Here is a 20,765-nt window from a genome sequence, read left to right on the forward strand (position 1 = left end):
TTTATATTTGATTGTTTTGTATAAATTCAGATATGCCTAAATTGTTAAAAACAATAAAAATAGAGATGAGGACAATTACTGAAATGTTACATAAAGTTTGTATATCATAGTGTTAATATATCACGAGGCTTGAAATTATATATATATATATATATATATATATATATATATATATATATATATATATATATATAGTGTCTAAAAATAGCAACAATCAACTCCTCGGAATCCAAACTTAACTATCGTTTGGGACAACTAAAAACACAGCTGAAATCAAGAGGATATAAAACCAAAAACATCACAGACGCTTTTGATAAAGCCCAAGAAAAAGATCGAGCTAGCCTCATGGAATACAAAGATAAGACGACCCGTGCAGATAGAATTCCGTTTGTTGTAACCTTCCATCCCGATTTGACAAATATTTCATCTACTATCCGAAAGCACTGGCGTCTTATCGAAAATGACTCTTCCTTAAAAGAAATTTTTCCATCACCTCCTGTTATTGCCTATCGCAGACCCAAAAATCTCAAAGACATACTTGTGACATCAAAAGTAAAGAAACAAGAAACTTCTAAATTTGGGTGTTACAAACAATGCGGTAGAAGCAATTGTAAGTGCTGTAAAGCCGCCAACACTGACCACTCTTTTAGCAGCACAGTAACAAAGCAGCGATACAACATCTATGTTACATCTAATTGCAAAACGGAAAATAGTATTTATATTCTTACTTGTGGAACTTGCAAGCTGCAGTATGTTGGTGAAACAGAAACTACATTCAACATCAGACTTAACAATCACCGGTCGTTCTATACAAAAGGAAGAAACTGTCCAATTACGAGACACCTCTTAAGAACAGGACATACTTTTGATAATATCACCTTTCAAATAATTGAGGTAAATCAAAATTGGGACTCCGACAGGAGAAAACAGAGAGAAAGGTTCTGGATGCATCAGCTACGTACTCTTGAACCTGATGGACTTAATGAGAGGGATGAAAAACAGTTCTACCCAAAACCAAAGGAATAAATCATGAATTTCATTCTATTTAACTAAAACAACTATTTGTTTAGATTTAAAAATTATTATGTACAATAAACGGCAAAAATATCTTGTATATACCCCATCAATCAATATTTTAAACTTTTACACAAAAACGTCAAGCTACAAAGATATTTTTTTGTCATGCATCCGATTTCACCTAGATAGATGCACACGCCCGATGAAGCTAATTTGTTTAGCGAAATATTGCGTGAATAATATATAAAATATAACAACTAATTTTATAACACTCATTAGTGTGTTAAAGTTACATTCTTAGACACTTATATATATATATATATATATATATATATATATATATATATATATATATATATATATATATATATATATATATATATATAATTGATATATTAACACTAGGATATATATATATATAATTTCAAGCCTCGTGATATATTAACACTAGGATATACAAACTTTATGTAACATTTCAGTAATTGTCCTCATCTCTATTTCTATTGTTTTTAACAATTTAGGCACATCTGAATTAATACAAAACAATCAAATATAAAAATGAAATATATATAGGTGCGGACCCACGATTTCGAAGCAATATTGGTGGAAAAACGGGGGGCGGGGGCGCCTGGCAAGACAACGTTTGGCTTTGATCATTCTAAGTCCGCATCCAGTAGTTGTATATATCTGGTATATCAAGATATAGGACACATTTATGTTTCCTATATCTTGATATACCAGATATATACAAGTACACGGATGACCCATCCGCACTATCATTTTCTGTGTTCAGTGGACCGTGAAAATGGGAGAAAAGCTCTTATTTTGCATTCAAATTAGAAAGATCATATCATAGGGAACATGTTTACGAAGTTTCAAGTTGATTGGACTTCAACTTCATCAAAAACTACCTCGACCAAAAATTTAACCTGAAGCGGGACGGACGAACGGACGCACAGACCAGAAAACATAATGCCTATAAATGGGGCATAAAAAAGGAAATCAAATGTCGTTTTCTGTCCTGTATCTGTTTTATTGTTTTGTGCGTTTTAAACTAAGCCGTGATTAATGAAAAGAGGATAAGGCATTTACGCATACAGGACAGCAAACCAACGACACAAAATTCATGCATCTAAGGATCAAAATGTGGACTCCAATTAACAACAGACAGGTGTCAAGATTTCAGTATTCTTCAAAATCCAGTTTGTTTGAAGTGTGTTAAGATTTGTCCGTCACTAATTAATTTGGTCAATTCTTTCAATAAATTCATGTTTATTGTTTCTCTAACAGTTTGGTCAAGCAATGCTATAATTAACTGTATATAAATGGAAAATGTATTGAAATAATGTCATGTCATGAAGGTGTGAAAAAGAAAAAAAACTGACACTTTTCGGTCATACGGAGTAGCAGTATTACATACCGGTATATCTTAATAGTGTTCCATGTTGGTGACATTATAATTTTGTTTGGTTTAAGAGTGAACAACAACATCTCGTTTACGTCAATGTGTCGCATCTTCAACTATAGGCATATTTGTAGAGTTTAGGCGTTCCTATAAAGGTAAATATAGAAAAGTGCTTATAACGAACCAAATTTATGAAGTATCATTTTCATTCACAAATTTACTACATTTTAGACATGATATATAACCAAAACAATAAAAACTTTAAAAACATGTTTTAAAAAATATCATTTCACATGAAAATAAGTATAGAGGAACAGAATATATAAGCAACTGTTAGTGTAGTAGATATTATAGATACGAGCAAAACACATTTAATAAGTGAAAACAAATTATCATATCAATGGTATTATACTAACTTTTAAATTTTTTACATCAAATAAAGAATAAGAAAAAAAGAAAGTAAAAGTGTGGTTCCTGCACAAAACGACTGTGTTTTGAATATTATATATTTTCAAGGGTAAGACAATTAATTTAATTTAATGTTTTGGATATATACATATATATATATATATATAATTTGATTTTTTTTTTTATATCTTTGTAAATGTATATAAAGCTTCTAATGATGATTGGGCCCTTCTTTTTTTTTTCTTCTGGTATACAGTTACAGCTTCGTTTAATATCGAAGATTACGAACCGAGTGTTGCATGCGCAGAGTATGTGATTAAAAAATATTTATTGCGAATCCTATCATAGTTTTCCACAGATTCACCTGCAAGTTACCTGTCCATTTAAACTTTTGTAAGTCCTATTGTCCCATCTAACAAATACAACAACTATTGTTCTCTGTTTAGTTTATTCAATGGGACCTTTAAATTTCTTGCAAGAGAAATCTATCACTCACTGATTAATTTACCTGAACAAAAAAATTGAACTGTCAATGATGGAAATACATGTACAAATAAGTAATTATGAAACTGCATGTGATGTTGTATTTATTCAATCAATAACACATTTTCAATTTGTTTGATATAAACACTGATTTAAAAATTAAAAGTTGATTTCTGATCTAATTTCAACATTTTACCTATTAAAATTTGCTTTTTTTTTAGTCTGTTCATAAGTAAAAACTTGAAATGATAATGTTTAAAAAAAGGTCTTCACAAATGTATTCTTTATAACTGAACAACCACAAAAAAACATGCAAATTCTTTAAAACATAAATGCATGCAGTAGTTAAAAAAAAAATCAGAAATAAACTTTTTATAACTAAAACAGTGCTTATATTGAACAGATTGAAAATATATTATTGATATTGAATAAATACTGTATCACATGCAGTTTATGTGAGTTTATACATGTATTTCAGTGAACAAAGAAGATATTTTTTTGGTCAGGCAAATTAATCAATGAGTGATAGATTTTTCTTGGAAGAAATTTAAATGTCCCATCAAATAAACTATACAGAGAACAATACCTGTTGTATTTGTTCAATGGGACAATAGAACTTACAAAAGTGGACAGGTAACTTGCAGGTGAATCTATGGAAAACTATGATAGGGTTCGCAATAAATTGTGGATCAGAAGTTAATAATGTAGAATATAAGGTTATACCGTTTATAAAATATATGATCTTAAATCTCAACTTTTTCTTTTTTTTTTTATTCTTCCCTTCTGATCACTGTAAATATCAAGAATCATGCTTAAGGATTGTATACTTAATAGACTTACTATAAATATTCTTGAGAAGATTGCGAAGAGTCCTAAAAAATACATGTAACTTTGTTTTGCTTAAAGTATTTTTCCGGGACAAAGCACATTTTAGACAAAGTTTCGAATCTCCATGACTTACCTGTGACAATTCAATTTTATAGACAAAAGAATATTCAAAGATATTATATATTGTTAGGAAAGCAGTATGTATCATCGTGACATACAGTCTTGGAAAAAGCATTATATTCACCTCTATTGAAAGCCTTTACTGCATGCTGGACTGACTTGAAAAATATATTAGCAAGGATTTGTATAGTATTACTATACAAATTGTTGCAATCCTTGCTTTAAGACTTAAAATCAAGTAGTGATATTACATTGTTTTACTATAAAATTCCATTGGGATGCTGTTGCTCTGTCTTAAGTCTCACGGTTTCCTATTTCGTTTGGAAATAGATTTATAGAATATTTGTGGTATTTTTTGAAAATATTATACGTCTTGCATGCGTGCAATCACATCAAATTTTAATATCAATAATAAAAATATCACAGAATGTTGTCTTTCGTTGACACAATAAAATGGGTTGTCATGACAACAAATCAATAATAGTATATCAACACCACGCACCTGTTGAATAAAACAACTCCGACCAATTGGAGTCAAGATTACATATATCTGTAGACGTGAAGTTTTGCAGGAAGTGCCAAGGTAAATTATCAACAAAAGACTTAGAGATTTGACAGACCATGCCTTACAGAAGTTTTACATCGTAGTTTATATCTAACGTATATTGACAAGGGAATATTTAAATTTAACACTACAGTTTCACTCTCTGACACTTGTAGCCTAATTCATGGACGAAAAAAGGGAAAGGTAAAGATTTGTTCAACGCAAATGATCAAGTACTAGTGTACAATGTACCTAACTTTTTAAAATTTTGCATACCATAAAATGTTACATTTATACATTTAAATAAACACATGGATTCCGAAATGAATTAAATTATTCAAGCTGAACATGAAGAGTTCTGTAAATCCACAATTTGATATACATATATATATATATATATATATAGAGCTTTAAAGAATTATCTCCCTTTGATACTTTTAAAATTTCTGCTTGTAATAATATACTTTACAAGAACTGAATATTTCTGTGTACAAAATTTAACTAAGAATTTCTAGTAAATTACTTATACCTATAGGTACATTATGATTTACTTCTGTAACTCAACAGTAAATGCAAAATATTAGATTGCATAGGGAAATTAATTTGTATTATATGTAAGAATCATGTAATGAGTGACAGGGACGAGTGATGTCTTTTGTTTATAAGAGTAGATGGGTTGCTGTCTTTTTGACTTATCAACATCTCCTTTTATTTAGACTCCTGTAAACCAAACATAAAAAAGTTAATTTTATATGTTCTGATATATAATGCCAAAAAATGTGCTCTGGAAACTTTTTTTTTTCCGAATTGGACAGAATATCAAATCATTTATTTGTGTAATAGCATAGATTAACCTTCTCAATTTATCTAAAATATGGAGTGAATGGCTTCTTTCCCAGAAAAAGCTTTGTGGTGCCTGATACATTTGAAGCTCATCAAATTGTAAAAGGTATTCTTGTGGAATTTTGCATTCTTCAGGTGCCCTTCTTCAAAATTTTTGTTTTTAAATCTGAGAGAAAATCTAGTCATCATAATTGTTTGATGCCACATGAGAGAGACTGGATTTAAATATTCAGTCAACCACAATATAGTTTAAGTCATTTTAGGCTTTGTTTTTTTCCATTAATTTTATTCAAATAAACAGATTAAGGGCCTCAGTGGCCCAGTGTTCTAAGTTGTCAAATTACTGTATCATTAGCCTGTCAACACTGATGTTGTGAGTTCAAATCCTGCGTGTGGCAGGTGTGCTCAACTCAGATCTTAATAAACAAGGTTTTTCAATTTTCCAACCAAAGGTTGACAACAACCCAACCAAAGACCAAAAACAGTTCAAGACCACAAATGTGTCTACAACACAGCGAGATAATCCCATGCATATTCTTAATTTTGATGTTTATTAATCAATTATGTTGGTAGACATTTCTGCATGTCCATTCTTGACTCCTATTTGTAATGTAAAATAGTGGTGAAATACCCTCATTTCAATGGTTGTTTTGTGTATTGATATTTCTGTACAGCAAACAAGAATTTAGTCCATTTACAACAGATTGAGTTGACTTACTCTGATAAACATATCATACCAGGAAGTTGTTAGCATAATCTCTGTCAAATATGCATAGTAATTCAAAACATTAATGTCTAGATAATCTTCACAAAGTCTTCTTGGTAATTAGATAACAATGTATAACAAAGTCACTGACCATCTTCAATGATATGTACATCCTACAATGTATGAAGATATTTTCACACATGAATTGAAACTCTCCAGATCTTATTTTGAGCCAGCCAAAATTCTAGTTCAAAGTCTTTAGTACTATATGTTTAAATACTAGTCTCCAGAGGTAAACAGACAGAAAGTCACAGGACATAGTCACAAATTTGGTAGGACAAAAAGTCACAGGATAAAAAGTCACAAATAATATGTTGACAATTGTTTTGAATATATAAGAGAAATATCTTGAAATATTTACTTTTTAACACATATATTCATATTAAAGTTTAGGGAATGTGTCATTATACTTGAAAAATGAAGATTTATTTAATTTTAATCAGGCAAAAGAAAGATTTCTTGGCACCATGAAGCCATTTAAGTGCTAAGCCACTTTGACATTTTTTTTTTTTTTAACAATTATTTGATTTACTTTGACATTTTTTTTATAATTTTTGTTTATAAAGTTAAGATTTTATACAATAGTTCATGAGAAATACAAACATATTTTTGTAGAAATAGGCATTTTTATTCAAATAAAGTAGTCAAAAAAACTGAATTGTGACTTTTGTCTGTGACTTTCTGTCTGTGACTTTTTGTGCTGTGACTTTCTGCCTACATTTGTCTCCAGAGAGTGAAGTCAATCCTCCATGACTTGGTGAATAGCTAATACTTACTCTGTCTTTTGCTATTATTTAAATAACATAACAGAAAACAGCACACGATTAATTTTATGGTATATCACATTTTCTGAAGTGGGAGATCAGACTTGAACTTTTTTTGTTAATATCAAAGTTGAAACCTAAAAGTAAAATATAAATTAAGTAAGAAACAACTTTGAAGTACCATCAGCACTGTAGGCACTTTTACCATAAAGATGATATGCCAATATACTAAAAATCTGTTAATACATGTATACAATTTTGAATAACGGATAATTTGTAAAAAAAAATGGAAAAACATGCATACATGACCGGCAAAAAAAAATCAAAAATTTTAATTGCTCATTATCAAGTTTTTCATGCCGGTATTATACCTTCAGAATAATTAAAAAAGTCCTCTTCATAGTTTATAATGCTACAAACTAAATTTTGTCAGATCTTTGATTTTTTAGTATCTACAATCAACCATATTCCATAAAAAAAATAATAAGCGACTGTGTTTGATTTGACAAGTTTGGTCTTTGTTCATCTTATTCCCTAGGAGACTTTGACAAGAAATTCTCATATGTTGTGTTGTAATTAGATTGTGTGATCATTTGTGGTTATAAATATTGATTCTAACAGACAGCAATAGAGCAGGTGTGCAGGTAAAATATTACCTGTGTTCATCATATTTACAAATTGACCAATTGACCTTTTAATTTGGATAGAAATTGATTTTAGAAATATTTATATCAATTTGAGGAGACAGGTGTTTTTTTTTACCTGTCTAACTGAGGTGTATGCAAAGGATTATTTGATGTTCATTTGATTAGGTATTTATTGCAGTTCTCAGTTTGTTCAATTGATTAAACTTCATAAAAGCAGATAAATTGAAAATTGGATAATTAAAATTGTGTGTAAATGTTGAACGTTAATGTATATTTGATGTTTTGAGTGAATTGTTTCCAAAATATCTATTTTACATATTGGATTTGTGATATTATTATTATTTATGGTACATATCTGTTGATCTATTAGATTCATCTATATTTGATGTGAAGACAAATGATAAAAGCCATTGATATTGGGAGTTATTTTGGTAACTAAGCGCTGTTTAGGGAATTCACGTTTATAAGGTAAGGACAAATTATGGTATGACAGTGATGGCTGTACTGAATGTTAAATGAAATTTATTCCTTTTGTTGAAACAAAAACAATATCTTATTGTCTATATCAGAACTAGACCAAATGAAAGTTGAAAAATCCTGCTCAAAATGAGATACCATGCTCAGAAAGCACAAGATGCTTTCATGAACACTGATTTCTAAAAAGTAGAATTATATCATTTTTACATAGAATCAACTGATAGATTATAATCAAAAATTTATGTGCTCTTAAAGAAAAGTCATGTGAACTTCCTGATCATACAGTATATATCTTTCGCACTCCTGACCAAAAGTATTAAATCTACATACATAAAAGAAAAGATCATCTTCAACTGGAAATTACTAAAATTATCATCAATGTAAACATCAGATGACAAATGTTGTATATCAAACTGCATTTGTGTGCATTTACAAAGAAAAGTACTTTTGTTTCTGTATGGTTTTATCAGTATAAGGTTTTAGAATTTCAAATGTTGAATTATTTTAAAATTATTGAAATGTGTATTTGGTACAGTTAAATATGCTATTGATGGTTTTTTCTGAAAGAGCTTTAGTTAGATTGAATGTGATAATCATATTCAGTGGTGGGCCCAGGGGAGGGTTTCGGGGGTTGGAACACCCCTTTTTTGGGGGTGATCAAGGCATTTGACTGTTGGAACCCCCTCCCCCTTTATCTAGGGTTTGGAACCCCTCCTTCAAAAATGTCTGGATCCACCCCTGATATATATTCAAGAAGCTGCTTTTCTATGGTGTATTATGTTTTTCTTCAAGTATAGGTATATAATAGGATGTATATAAACTCATCTTATGAATTTTTATGTTTGTTAATTTTATAATATTTCACTGAAGGCTCTTTCCAGAAAAAAAGATGTCAAACTAAAATTTCAAATTGTATGCTTTTATAATAATTGTGCAGCTATCAAAATAATTTAGTTTATGACATTTTATTTTTTTTTTAGAAATCTTAACAATTTTTCAAAATAGAATCAATTACTTTTTCAAAGAAAATAAAATATTTTTAGGCTTTTCTAAATTGTCTATATGGGGTTAACTTCAACCAAACCAACTAACATGGCCACTGTTACTATAGATACAAATAACAACATAGCGGGTAAAATAGTAAAAATCGGCTGCTTGTAAATGTTTTCATGCATTTCAGTATGTAGTACATCTAAGTGATGACCAAGGCTTATAAGTTTGTTCCAGTAGACATTCTTGAACAGGATAGTTTTCTGCTCTGTTCATCCCTCCTAAATAAACATTACATGCATTAAATAGACATTTTTTGTGAGTCACAAGTTCAAAATTACAGATCAAATTATATACAAACAAGGTATTATCTGGAATAATTTTGAATTCTGGAAAATTGAAGAGAAATGTATGATGAAAACTAACCAAACTAAAGAGGGCTACCCATGTAGGCTGCGATCATGGCTCTCCCATGATTAAGGATAATTTTATTTTCACTGATATTTCAGTTTGTGCTGACTAACCATAAATACTCGGCTAACCATCCTATATTTGGTTAGTTTTCATCATATATTTCTTTTCATTTTTCTAGATTTTGAAATTATTTTTATTTTTTTTAATAATACCTTGTTTACAGTATAAGTAGTTTACAAGTTTAAAAATTGGAACAGTGAGCCTTTGACAACTTAATTTTTCTTAATAGAGTTTAAAAGGTTTTATTTGCTCATTTGAGTCTTAAATTATGTTTGAAAATACTTTACAAGTGACTATTTTAACAGTATTTTCATACCAACTTTATTTTGCTGAACCCTTGAACATTGGTTTGAAATTGAATCTTGTTCATTCTTTAGTTCACCTGTATACCTTGAGAATTTAGTTTCTGCTCATGGGAAAATTATATTATCCATATAATTTTATATCTAGTGGATATTAAAATAAGGAGATGTGGTATGATTGTCATTGAGAAAACTATCCACCAAAATTCAAATGAATTGGATGTAAGCAATTATAGTCAACCAAACGACCTTCAACAATGAGAAAACCCATACCGTATGGTCAGTCAACATATTGTTATCTCTTTGGTTCCATTTAGTTGTATGAACTCTTCAACACTTGTAAAGGGAGTTCGGTGGCTGAGTGGTCCAAATAGTGGAACTTCTATATCACTAGCCTGTCAACACTGAGGTTGTGAGTTCAAATCCCACAACATGGCAGGTGCGCTTGACTCCAATCTTAATTAACTATTATTGTCAGTTTTAACTACCAAGGGTCGGTTACGCTTGGCACTCCTCCACCAATAACAACTGACTACCATGTAATTGAAGAGATATTCATTTGTTAAAATGTGAAATTGTGGATCAGGTGTGGTATAAATGGTACCATAAATGTTGTAAGAGTCAAATACATTTTAGTCTTTATTGCTATCTTGCAGAAGTCAAAATATATATGTGCAGTGGTATAGAGAAAACTTGTCATCATATATTTGTTCCTCCTAATAGTATGTAGTTCCCCTGAAAATTTTTGTTGAAAATAATGCCATATTAATATGTTCCTGTTGGAACAAACATTCTATACCCTTTATTTTGTAAGGAACAAATACCGTACTGTTGGTACTGTAATATTTGTCCCAGTGGTTTTTTTTTTTATAAAAGAAATTAACTTCTATTTTATGACATACTTAGTATTAGTATCATGTATGATGTATTTTCCCGTGCTAATACACATGTTGTCAATATTTTCTAAATTATAAGAACTGATTTTAGGTAACGACTTCATTAATGGCTTCATTATTATAATTTTAAGCAATGCAACAGTTTGAGCATGTCAATTTATGGATTAGAAATAAGTGAGTTGTTACGATAAATAAGTAATGAGAAATTTCTTTACCCAGATCTCTAATTAGTATTAAAACTTATCATTAAAAAAACCTGCTGTTATGTATTGTAAAATACCTTATAAATATATGGAAAAATTGTAAATCTTGTTATAAAAGTTCTTTTTCATGTCACAAAAAGACTAATGAATTAGAGAAATAAGGTAGTATTTTTGTTTTATTATCCTTGAATTTTTGTTTATCATCAACATTTGTTTTTCTTTCCAATTTGAAAGTGAATGATTTTGAAACTAAAGATAATTGAAGATTTATTTTTTCTTTGCAGTAGGTGTGAAGACCAAATGATGATCGATAGAACAGATTATACTATAGATTTGATGACAAAATGTTAGAATTCAGTATTGCTGGATCATCTGTAAACATGTGAAGTTAACTTTTTGAAGGTAAGTCATAACTATTACCCACTCACTTCTAAACCTTTTTTAACAAACTATTTGTTTTGATTTTGAAATATTTCATATTTGTCATTGATTTCCTAAAGGAAACAAAGGATTTTTGAAGAAAAGAGAATTTTACTGATCCATTGCTAAGTTATTTTGTTTGACTTAATTCTTTTGGTTTTGATGACCCTAGCCTCCATCCAGTGTGGTTGTCAATGATAAATTGTAAATTTGACCAAAGATTTAAAAATAAAAGTTAGAAATCCTGTGAAGAGCAAACTACTAGCCAAACTTGGTTATAGATAAATATAGGATCCCTCTAAGAATCATGCATGATTTCAACCAAACTGCCAGGCACATAGCTACTTTTACGCAAAACGCCAGGGCGTACACTTGAATCTTAATCAAAAACTATTTTAGTCTAAATAAAATTAAAAAAAAATGATTAAAAGTACTGCAGCCTTGTAATTCTTTCTTCAATGGCTTGACATTGCGAATAAATGAGATGAAATTTACTTTTCAACCAAATGGTATCATATTATATATTTGTTCCGTGAAGGTCTAATCTACTGTGAATTCTACTCTCTTTTGTTTTGTTTGAAGTAATTCATTATCTGCTGAGATTCGATATGTGGTTTGCATTTTTATCGAGTCTGTGACAAAGCGATCCTAAATTTTGTTGGTGGCATCAATATTAAGTTCAGTATGTGAGTTAGTTTTCGTGAAATTTTACAGAAGTTTGACAGAAACTGATTATGATCAAATGAGGATCCATAGTATAATGATGAAATTTTATACAAATTTATCATGCTTATGAGTGGTATTTTCGAAACATACCGCTTCAGAGGTAAACAAATTTCCAGATCCGCTAAACAAGGGATTTTTTATACCTTTCAACAGGTATTATGGCAAATACTCCTTGTAAGCATGATATATTTGTTTAATTCCACCAAATGCCACTAATATTTAAACTGGAATTCATTGTATAAAATAAAGTGTTATTCTTAAAACTTGAAGGTAAGGGCTTATTTTGTGCAACTTGTTTACATGTGTGTTTAAGTGCATGAAGATTATGATTCACTGTTTTTGTCCAAATTGTTTACAGAGATATTGCTGTTTTTTTACTCTAGTGAAATGACCATATTGTTTCATATTCGTCTGTGCTCGTAACCCCCACACCATTCTCCCCTTTAATGACCCTCCAATCTAATCATAATCTATAAAAGTTCATAATCTTTTCCATCGATTATCATTTGGTCTTCAAACCATTATTAACAGCAAATAAGAAATCATCAATAATCTTAGGAATAATTTTTAAGTTTCATATATTTTCCTCTAAAGGGTCAGTTGCCACAAGACATCAAGTAAATAAAGCACCAACCATCCCCTTAAAATGAGGATTGATTACCCTGGGTTAATTATCAAAACTTACTTTTATTTTAAGAATAAAGGTACAAAAAATATGAAAAATTGCAATTAGTTTTGGAAAGTGGTTTTTGTTGAGCCTTCGATTTCGCTCGAAAGCGAAACATAGTGATCCTGGATTTCTACCAAACTTGGACAGTAGCTAGTTTATGATCATAAGATAGTGTCCAGAAGTAAATTTGTAAAAAAAAAAAGTCAATTTTTTCCGTATTTAACTTATAAATGGACTTAGTTTTTCTGCCAGGAAACATAACATTCACTCTGTGGTTAAAGTTTTAAATTTTTTTTAATTACTTTCTTAAATTATCCTGTACTTCAACCAAACTTGAACACAAGCTTGTTTATTATCAAAAGCTTATCTAGAAGTATTATTTTTTTTTTAATTTTGTATCTGTTTATCAGTATCTTACTTATAAATGGACTTAGTTTTTCTTCCAGTTAACATTAATTACATTCAGTATGCAGTTCAAGTTTTTTAAACATTTATTAGATTCATAAACTATCCTGGATTTTTACGAAACTTGAAAAGAAGCTTCTTACAATCAAAAGATAGTACTAGTATCAAGAGGAATATTTTTATTAATTTTTATTTCATTTTTGTTGAGCCTGTGATTAACAGCTAAAGTAGGTGAGACACTGGTTTCCGTTGAACACTTACCAATTTTTCTTACAATTTACATTATAAGATAACATAGAAGTTTGAAAATGGAACTAAAAATTTATTAAAATAACTGAAAAATCTTGTAAAGAGACTTTGGCTTAATTATAACGTATGATGTCTTTGATCAATTATTATAATAAGTATTAAATCAAAGTAGCTTATAACTAACATTGTAAGCGGTTATTGTATTTAGTTTATAAAATCATTTATTTTTAATAAATCAAGATATTTGTGCAGCTTTGACGAAAAAGTTGTGGTTAAATTTTACTGTGTCAAATTTTGACTTCTTTTGGTTACCAATTTATTATTTATACAACCGCAAAAAATTTTTTGCGTCGTATAATGCTATCATGTGATCCTCGTCTGCGTCATCTTCATCCGAAGACGCATTTAGTTTCGGGACAATAACTTTAGTTTTTGTGAATGGATCTTTATATTTTTACCAGCTGGTTCAATACCACTAAAGGAAGGTTGGGATTAATTTTGGGGGTTATGGTCCCAATAGTTTTGGAATTGGAGGCCAAAAAGGGGGCCCAAAATAAGCATTTTTTTCAGTTTTCAAACAATAACTCGTGTTTTAGAGTTTGATTCTCTCTGAAATTATTCCACAAATTTCCATACCATGAAGGGATAGTTAGTATCAATTTTTGGGGTTATGGTCCCAATAGTTTAGGAGTTAGAGGCTAAAAAGGGGGTCCAAAAAAAGCATTTGTAGTTTTCAAACAATAACTTGTGTTTAATTGTATGAATCTCTCTGAAATTATACCACAAGTTTCCATACCATGAAGGGATAGTTAGTATTGACTTAAGGGGGTCATGACTTAATATGTTTTGGAATTAGGGGCAAAAAAAGGAGAAAAAAATAGGTTTTTCTGGTCAATGGACAATCAAGACAATTTAAAAGCAGTGTAAAGGAGGTAATTTAAAAATATTTAACATGCAATGTTGGGTATGTTTGGATTTACCTCCTTTACACTACTTGTAAGTTATGTATAAAGGAATGTCAGGTTTTGGACTAATTGCAAAAAAAAGGGGGGGTGGTAGTAGTTTTCAATTTTTTTCTCCAAATTTAAAATTTTAGAAAAGGTTGAAGAAGAAATCTCTAATTGCACAATATTGTGCAATAGATTTGTAAGATCTTGACATTTGTTTTGTATAAGAAACCCTTAATATGTCAAAAATTTGATCACAATCCAAATTCAGAGCTGTATCAAGCTTTAATGTTGTGTCCATACTTGCCCCAACTGTTCAGGGTTCGACCTCTGCGGTCGTATAAAGATGCGCCCTATGGAGCACCTGGTTTCCCAAAAAGTTAGTGTTCAATTAGTTTTATTGTTGACTACCTGTAGCTTACATTTTGTTAAACAGCTGTACTTTGACAAAATATAAATCATTAAAGACAAACACTATTAGGATAATATGTATATTGACTTAATTTATATATGAGACATATCATATTATTGCATAGCAATATAATGTTTCCCACAGAAAGTAACCAAAAGTAAGCGTGCAATAAATTCCAATATTGCACTAGTGCAATGAATCTTCAAAATTCATGACGTCATCAACGACAAAATCTTTGTTTAAACCCATTTTTGTCGAGCCTGCAACTTTTGTTGCAGAAAGCTCGACATAGGGATAGTGATCCGGCGGCGGCGGCGGCTACGGCGGCTACGGCGGCGGCGTTAGCTAACTTCTTAAAAGGTTTATATTTTAGAAGGTGAAAGACCTGGATGCTTCATACTTTGTATATAGATGCCTCATGTTACGAAGTTTCCGTCAGTCACATGTCCAATGTCCTTGACCTCATTTTCATGGTTCAGTGACCACTTGAAAAAAAAAGTTCAGAATTTTTGTAATGTTGAATTCTCTCTTATTATATTAAAGTAATATGATAACTATATTTGGTATGTGCGTACCTTGCAAGGTCCTCATGCCCGTCAGACAGTTTTCACTTGACCTCGACCTCATTTCATGGATCAGTGAACAAGGTTAAGTTTTGGTGGTCAAGTCCATATCTCAGATACTATAAGCAATAGGGCTAGTATATTTGGTGTATGGAAGGACTGGAAGGTGTACATGTCCAACTGGCAGGTGTCATCTGACCTTGACCTCATTTTCATGGTTCAGTGGTTGTAGTTAAGTTTTTGTGTTTTGGTCTGTTTTTCTAATACTTTATGCAATAGGTCTACTATATTTGTTGTATGGAATGATTGTAAGTTGGACATGTCTAGCAGGCAGATGTCATCTGACCTTGACCTCATTTTCATGGTTCAGTGGTCAAAGTTAAGTTTTTAAGTTTTGGTCTTTTTATCTAATATTATATGCCAAAGGTCAACTATATTTGGTGTAGGGAAATATATTATGATCTATATGTCAGTCCCGCAGGTTTTATTTGACCATGACCTCAATTGCACGGTTCATTGCACAGTGTTAAGTTTTTGTGTTTTGGTCTATTTTTCGTAAACTATAAGTTATAGGTCAACTATATTTGTTGTATGGAAGCTTTGTTAGCTGTACATGTCTGCCTGGCATGGTTCATCTGACCTTGACCTCATTTTCATGGTTCATTGGTCTTTGTTTAGCTATCTTGGTTAATGTTAAGTTTATGTGACAGTTGTAATAAAGCATTATACTTAGGACTATCAACATAATATCAATGATTAGTAAAGAAGGCGAGACATTTCAGTGTGTGCACTCTTGTTACTTTCAAATATTATATTGCTATACAATAAAAGGGTAATTGCTTGAATATTGGGGAATATTGTCTCTCGGTAGAAAATATACTAGTATTGCACTCGCAAGCTCGTGCAATATAACATTCTACTCGGGACAATATTCCCCAATATTCATGCAATAACCCTATATTATAATATTGCAATAATTCAATTTACGGTAGTGGTGTAGGTTTGCCCATAGTTTACTTTTTTATGTTGTTTTACTATAATCATTTTATGTTTTAACCAGACAGGATCATTGAAGTTTATTGTCATTTGTTGAAATGTAACTTGGCCTATTAATTAATGCAAACCAATTATTTTTTTATGAAACATGTACTTTATTTCATGTTTAACCACATTTTTAGCCAACTTAATTTGCATCATTTTTTTTCACGCAATCTAGCTCTTAAATTCTAAATCTTCCAAGGCTGATCACTTCCTTTTTGATACACAAAATAAAGTGCATTGATTATAACATTCTATACAACCTATCCATGAACATTTAAAGAAGTTTATCAATGTAATATATGCTCAGATATTCTAGTCACAAAACAATGTTACACCTGTCAAGAAAATTATATAACTTTCGCAAGGTGCAGGAATCTAATATCTGTTCTGAAAATATAAATGATATCATTGTTAAGTTATATTTCAAAAATTGGAGCTATCTCCCATTGTCCAGAACTACGGGTTGAATCAACTACAACCAATACTTTATTGACAATGCAATATTTAATTTTACTTCTTACTTATAAATTAACGCAATCTTTACCCTTCTGTTCTTACAAGCACTTTGACTATCTAGTTTTAGGGAAGATAGAACATTAATACATTTGCAAAGATTTATGTTTGTGTTATCTTTTTATTTGCAAAAAAGGCAAAAAATAATCGCCTAGGAAAATGACTTGTTTACTGTATATACAGTGTAATTGCTTTCCCTCATTTAATTATAATACATTTATCAATAAATGAATGGGATATTATTATCTGGACACGTCTGTTATGATGTCACTGTGATATACATTTTGAAATTGACATGTTGTTATTTACAAAAATAAACATGAGACATGTCCTATTCCAAAAATATATTTTTCAAACATCCTGACCTCATAAGAGATATCTTGTAGCTAATTGTCTTTTTTTGGACAAACCTTGATTCTATTTTGACAGTTATTGCTGGTTTGCATTAAAAGCAAAATGTGTGAAGCTTGAAAAACACATGAGACAAAATAGAAAATGAAAAATACTGATATCTGACAGACTTAAACTTGCCAACACCTGAACAAAGTCGTTCTTTTAATCTGAACATTACATCTTATATTGCTATTGTGTTACTACCATGTAGAGAAGAAAAATTGCCAAAGAAAACAAACTACATTCTAATGCAACAACATTTGTAACGTTCATTTTGATTGGATAACATCACTTATTTACATGGCATCAATTGACAATTGATGCTATGGGACGTACATGCAAGAGCAGATGGCATATGACAGATTTTAAATACATGTTTTAACGTTATTTTCTGTCGGTTTCATTAGAATGGAGATAACAATATTGTATGTTAAGTTCCGACACCTCAATTGGGGATTTGATGGTCGCAAATACCCGTTTACTGTCTCTGCTAACGCATCGCCAGTAAACTTAATTTGCGACCATCAAATCCCCAATTGATGCCGTCGGAGCTTAAAATACGACCGCAAAAATTGAAAATTTTTTGGTCGTATATTGGTATCACATTGTCGTCGGCGTTGTCATCGTCGACATCCAAAGACATTTGGTTTTCGCACAATAACTTTAGTATAAGTAAATAGAAATCTTTGAAATTTACACATAAGGTTTATGACCACAAAAGGAAGGTTAGGATTGATTTTGTGAGTTTTGGTCCTAACAGTTCAGGAATCAGGAGTCAAAAAGGGCCCAAATAAGCATTTTCTTGGTTTTTGCACTACAACTTTAGTTTAAGTAAATAGAAATCTATGAAATTTTGACACAAGGTATATGACCACAAAAGGAAGGTTGGGATTGATTTTGGGAGTTTTGGTTCCAACAGTTTAGGAATTAAGTGCCAAAAAAGGGCCCAAATAAGCATTTTTCTTGATTTTTGCAAAATAACTTGAGTATAACTAAATAGAAATCAATGAAATTCAAACACAAGGTATATGACCACAAAAGGAAGGTTGGGATTGATTTTGGGAGTTGAGGTCCCAACAGTTTAGGAATTAGGGGCCAAAAAGGGCCCAAATAAGCATTTTTCTTGGTTTTCGCACCATAACTTTAGTATAAGTAAAAATAGAAATCTATGAAATTTAAACACAAGGTTTTTGACCATAAAAGGAAGGAGGGATTGATTTTGGGAGTTTTGGTCCCAACAGTTTAGGAATAAGGGGCCCAAACTTTGTTTGATTTCATCAAAAATTGAATAATTGGGGTTCTTTGATATGCCGAATCTAAAGATGTACTTAGATTTTTGATTATGGGCCCAGTTTTCAAGTTGGTCCAAATAAGGGTCCAAAATTAAACTTTTGTTTGATTTCAACAAAAATTGAATCCTTGGAGTTCTTTGATATGCTGAATCTAAACATGTACTTAGATTTTTGATTATGGGCCCAGTTTTCAAGTTGGTCCAAATCGGGTCCAAAATTAAACTTTATTTGATATCAACAAAAATTGAAGCCTTGGGGTTTTTTGATATGCTGAATCTAAACATGAACTTAGATTTTTTATTATAGGCCCAGTTTTCAAGTTGGTCCAAATTGGGGTCCAAAATTAAACTTTGTTTAATTTCAACAAAAATTGTATATTTGGGGTTCTTTAATGTATGATTAATCTAACCATGTATTTAGATTTTTGATGTTTGGGCTGGGTTATCAAATTGATCCACATTGAGGTCTAAAGGATCCAAAATTGAACTTTATTTGATTTCATCAAAAATTGAATTCTTGGGGTTCTTTGATATGCTGAATCTAACCATGTATTTTGATTTTGGATATTGGACCATAATAGTTAATGTCCAATTTAAAATTCAAAGTTTTTAAGGTTAAGTTCTTGGACCACATTCATTATGTGTCAGAAACCTGTGTTGTGTCAACTATTTAATCACAATCCAAATTCAGAGCTGTATCAAGCTTGAATGTTGTGTCCATACTTGCCCCAATGTTCAGGGTTCGAACTCTGCGATTGTATAAAGCTGCGCCCTGCGGAGCATCTGGTTCATTTTAATCTTATTCTGAACTAATCAGTTTCTGCCTTTTATGGTGCCACTATGACATCATTAGGATAAGAGTTGTTATGCTAAACTGGTCAAACTTGATAATTTTTCTGCAATGCAAAATAAATTGCTGTATGTTTTCTAGTTAAATAAATCAAGAATTTGTTATTAAATGATTTTTTTTCATGCAGTTAGTACACTTTGATCATGATCAAAGATGTAAAATAATCAATTTTATTTTCAGATGCTGGAAAACCTATATTGTTAATCTGAGTTAGGAAACCTTTTTTTTCCATTGCTAAATGTATTCTTTGGCTGTTTCAAGATTGTCAAAGTGTACTGTAGATTCATTAATATTCTAGGGATACCAATTTTCGTGGATTTGGTGGTAACATGTGACCCTTCAATTTAAATGATCAACGAAGTACAGAATTTCTATTGGCTATTACATGTATATGCTGACTTTGGAGAAACCACGAAATCAAATATCCAAGAAAATACATTTTTTTCAAACCACGAAAATTGGTACCCACAATAATAAATGAATTCTCAGCATCATTTTTTAATTTTAATAGTCCTGAAAAAGTTTATTCAATTGAACAAAAGTCCCAAACCACATTATTTAAAGTAAATGGATTGAAATATTAACTCAACAATTTTTCATTTCCTGCCAAATTTCTAAACTAACTCATATGTCAGATATTTTGCCATTAGATAAATGCAATTATATTTGCTTCATTTTAAGGTTCAGTGATAAGCATTTTATTGGTAGACCTGAATATTTGTTCACCAAATAATAAAGTTTTTTTCAAGGGAATTGGCCCAGGGAAATATGATTGGAAGGCTGTGCAGAGTCTTATGTTTTCAAATTTCTACATCATTTTGTCTCTGGTTAATTATATACAGTATTAAAGTTGTCTCATTGGCATTCAAATCATCATCTTAATATCATTTTGATAATTTTTTTTAAATACCAAGCTTATAGAGTGAACTAGGACATATCATATGGTTATAGTGTGAACTAGAAATGGAGTTGTCCTATGCTGAAAGTATAAACTTGGTATGTACATATCATATGCTCATAGTGTGAACTAGGCATGGATATGTCCTATGCTTAAAGTGTGAACTTGGTATTGACACTGATAAGCTTGTAGTGTGAACTTTGACTAAGGTATGGATTTA

At 30.7% G+C, this 20,765-nt stretch overlaps 1 protein-coding gene across 5 annotated transcripts in view; it reads left to right on the forward strand.

Annotated features, from left to right (window-relative positions):
* Positions 1-4,759: 4,759 nt before the first annotated feature.
* The window catches only part of LOC143064823 (adenylate cyclase type 5-like), a 53,524-nt gene continuing 37,518 nt past the window's right edge, over positions 4,760-20,765 (forward strand). The window contains exons 1-3 of one of the 5 annotated variants that reach the window (XM_076237950.1): positions 4,813-5,009; positions 8,196-8,293; positions 11,452-11,569. The gene's annotated coding sequence lies outside the window, so the exon portion shown is untranslated. Of the gene's footprint in view, positions 5,010-8,195; positions 8,294-11,451; positions 11,570-20,765 lie in introns of all 5 variants that reach the window. The other 4 variants (XM_076237954.1, XM_076237951.1, XM_076237953.1 and 1 more) reach the window with 4 other exon arrangements.

Source organism: Mytilus galloprovincialis, chromosome 2, assembly GCF_965363235.1.
Source record: "Mytilus galloprovincialis chromosome 2, xbMytGall1.hap1.1, whole genome shotgun sequence".
Classification (NCBI taxonomy): Eukaryota; Metazoa; Mollusca; class Bivalvia; order Mytilida; family Mytilidae; genus Mytilus; species Mytilus galloprovincialis.